This window comes from Rhinolophus sinicus, chromosome X, assembly GCF_036562045.2.
Source record: "Rhinolophus sinicus isolate RSC01 chromosome X, ASM3656204v1, whole genome shotgun sequence".
NCBI classification, from domain to species: Eukaryota; Metazoa; Chordata; class Mammalia; order Chiroptera; family Rhinolophidae; genus Rhinolophus; species Rhinolophus sinicus.
This window is the reverse complement of record NC_133768.1, coordinates 85,334,722-85,338,260: the sequence shown is the minus strand read 5'-3', so window position 1 is coordinate 85,338,260 and position 3,539 is coordinate 85,334,722. Positions and strand designations below refer to the sequence as shown.

Here is a 3,539-nt window from a genome sequence, read left to right as displayed (position 1 = left end):
AGAAAAATCACTCTGGCTGCCCTGGCTTAGGCAGCCAAGGACCCTGAGCTGAGGTGCCCAAACCCACAGTGTTGGTGGGGCTGATGTGGTTCTTTGCCTGGGGCCCAATCCGGGACTTCCCATTGGAGCTCAGCCTGGAAACTACTGGAGGTGGCCTGCTGGGAGCCTGGGCTCTGCACAGCAGCTGAAGGAAAGCCACAGACAGTCCGATGTCTATCTTCATATATCATGTGAACTCCAGTGCCTAACAGCAGACCCAGGTAATCAAAGCTGCCTTCAAGCACCTCAAAACTCTCCGGCACCCCAAAATTTGGCTTATATCTATGGACTGGAGCCAGACAAATGACTCCACATAGAGATAGAGGCAGTGACTCCTCTGGGAGTGTACGTGAAGGTGTGAACAGAGGCTGGTGGCGTGAAGAAACTGGAGCTCTCCTGGGGGTTACACCATATTGTAAAAGCCCTCAGCTTCCTGGTCAACAACTTCAGCCTCACCTACAGCAATATCTGCATGGCTGCTTTATTTGTACATTGTGCCAGTGAGTGGAATCTTAGGGGCTTGGAGTATAGAGCAATGGTAAGGGAACCCCCAGCAAGGGGATGCCATCACCTGAGCAGTATGGCTGCTCCATCCCCCTCCCCCCAAAGTTGGCTAATAGCAGTGGCAGAGCAATCAGAGAGAAGTCGTTAGCCAACATGTGACACTTGGGTTGCCTCATCTGGGAAGTCTTCAGTGGACCCCTACCTTGGGCCACTGCCCTGCGCAACCCTGGGAAGATACCCAAAGAGCTGGTTCCCCATTACTGTGAGCTGGTTGGAGCCAACACCAAGGTGGTTTCAACCCATTCCACTTCCCGCAGAACTGGCATGTGCCTGGTGGCTTAATGAACAACCACTTTGTGGAGACCAAACTCTTCCTGGAAGAGACAGAGATCAAAGAGCCAGCTGAGAAGCAAAAGTTATTCCAAGAGCTAAGCAAGAGCTTACACTTATTCCCCAAGTATTTCTGCCAGCAAAATGTGCTGTTCCAGTTGCTGATTGCCTTTCAGTTTGGCAATGCTGGGGTCATGGTCCTCACACCTCTCTTCATGGTGGACATCAGTGACAAGGAGAATCAGCAAAAGATCATCTCTGTCATGCTCAAGATGTTCTCATCCACTGACCTGGCCATGCACATCTGCTTCTTATTGCAGATGGAGCAGCTCATTCAATACCTTGATGAGCCAACAGTCAGCACCCAGATCTTTCTCCATGTCATGCATGGCTTGCTGCACACCAGCTCTGCCATCCAGGAGCAGACTGTCAAGTCCTTACTGCTCCTGGCCCTGAGGCTGAGTGAAGCCAACATCTATGCGAAGCTGGTGAAGCACTTTTGTGCAGCTGCATGTCTAGGATGAGCAGGGCCCCATCTGCTGCAACATCACTGTCTGCCTGGACAAAATTGGCTCCTACCTCAGTGCCAGCACCAGACACAGGTCCTCACCTCTGCTTTCAGCCAGGCCACTGAAGACCCATTTGCACCATCCTGGGTTGCAGGTGTCCTGGGCTTCGCTGCCACCCATAACCTCTACTCAATGAATGACTGTGCCCACAAGATCCTGCCTGTGTTCTGTGGTCTCACTGTGGATCCTGAGAAATCTGTGTGGGACCAGGCCTTTAAAGGCATTTAAAGCTTCCTGTCCAAACTACAGTCTGTGTCAGAGAACCCAGCTGGCTGAAGTGTAGAAGGATGTCCATGCAGCCTCTAGCCCTGGAATGGGAGGAGCCACAGCCAGGGGTCTCCTCATTCACCTCCAAACTGATCTGTGCACACCCTACAGCTGCTGCAGCTGAGACCAACATCTCCCAGAAACCCATGCCTGAGGGACTTCTTGCCCTGGTAATGGAGATATAAAACACAAAAAAGAACCAGTGAGAAATAAAGAGTAAAATAAGTGAAAATGAAGAATACATTAGAGGGTCTCAACTGTGGATTAGATGAAGCAGAGGACTGAATCAGCGATTTAGAAGATAAGGTAGCAGCAAACACCCAAGTAGAACAGCAAAAGGAAAAAAAAATGAGGATAGTTTAATGGACCTCTGCAACAACAAGTGGAACAAACTTCTTATAATAAGGGACATGGAAGGAAAAGAGAGAGAGCAAGGAATTGAAAACCTATTTGTAGAAATGACAGAAAACTTCTTTATACTGGTGAAGGAAAGAGATATACCACCCCAGGAGACACAGTGAATCCCAAACAAGATAAACCCAAACAGGCCCACACTAAGGTACATCATAGTTAAAATGGCAAATGTTAAAGACAAAGAGAGAATCCTAAAAGCAGCAATCGAAAAGCAATTAGTTACCTACAAGTGATCTCCCGTAAGACTTTCGGCTGATTTCTCAACAGAAACTTGCAGGCCTGAAGGGATTGGCAGAAAATATTCAAAGTGATGGAAAGCAGGGACCGACAGCAAAGATCACTTTACCCAGCAAAGCTATCATTTAGAATTGAGGACAGCTAAAGAGCTTCCCAGATAAAAAAAAAGTGAAAGGAGTTCCTCACTACCAAATCAGTATTACAAGGAATGTTAGAGGGACTTCTTTATGACAAAAAAGGTAAAAAATATGAATAATAAAATGGCAATAACTGCATATCTATCAACAATGTAAATGCTCCAATGAAAAGACAACATAGCTGAATGGATTAGAAAAGAAGAGTATTACATATGCTGCCTACAAGATATTCACTTCAGACAGAAAGACACACAGACTGAAAATAAAGGGATGGAAAAATATATTTTATGAAAATGGAAATAAAAAACCTGTGGTTTCAGTACTTATAGCAGACAAAATAGACTTTACAACAAAGGCTATAACCTAAGACAAAGAAGAACCCAGTAATCCTACTTCTGATATATATTCAAAAAAAACCCCAAAGCATTACTTGGAACAGCCGTGTACATCCATATGTTCACTGCAGCATTGCTTACAATGGACAAGATGTGGAGGCGGTTTGGGTGTCTGTCGATGGGTGAATGGATAAAGTGGAGGTGATACATATGGGGTGCAAAAAAAGTATACAAGTGGACACCTTGGTCAACGTTGCTCAGGCAGTAGTTTGCCATAATCAGAAGTGTCTGGATGCTGATGGTAACCACTTTGAGCACCTCTTGTAATTGCAGAAGTCAAATGTGATTTGTATTTATCTTTTGTTATTAGTATATAGTGAGTATTACAATTTTAATAAGTTTTCTTTTCTTAAAGTGTGTTTACTTTTTTTGGCACTCTCTGTGTATAAACTTCTTAAATTATATAAGTGTCTAACCACTATGCTGTACACGTGAATCTAATATAAAATAATATTGAATATCAACTGTAATTGAACATTTTTTAAATGGGGGAAAAGTGAATAAGGTTCAAATTTCCAGGTATAAAACAAACAAGTCATGGGAATTTAATATACCACATAGGGAATATAGCTAATAATAATATGATAGCATAGTACAGTGTCAGATGGTTGCTGGACTTACCATGGTGATCACTTCTTTACATATAT

General features: G+C 44.2%; 1 pseudogene; it reads left to right on the top strand.

Moving 5' to 3' along the window:
- Positions 1–342: 342 nt before the first annotated feature.
- On the top strand, positions 343–1,894 carry LOC109438885 (N-terminal kinase-like protein; annotated as a pseudogene).
- The last annotated feature ends 1,645 nt before the right edge of the window (positions 1,895–3,539 follow it).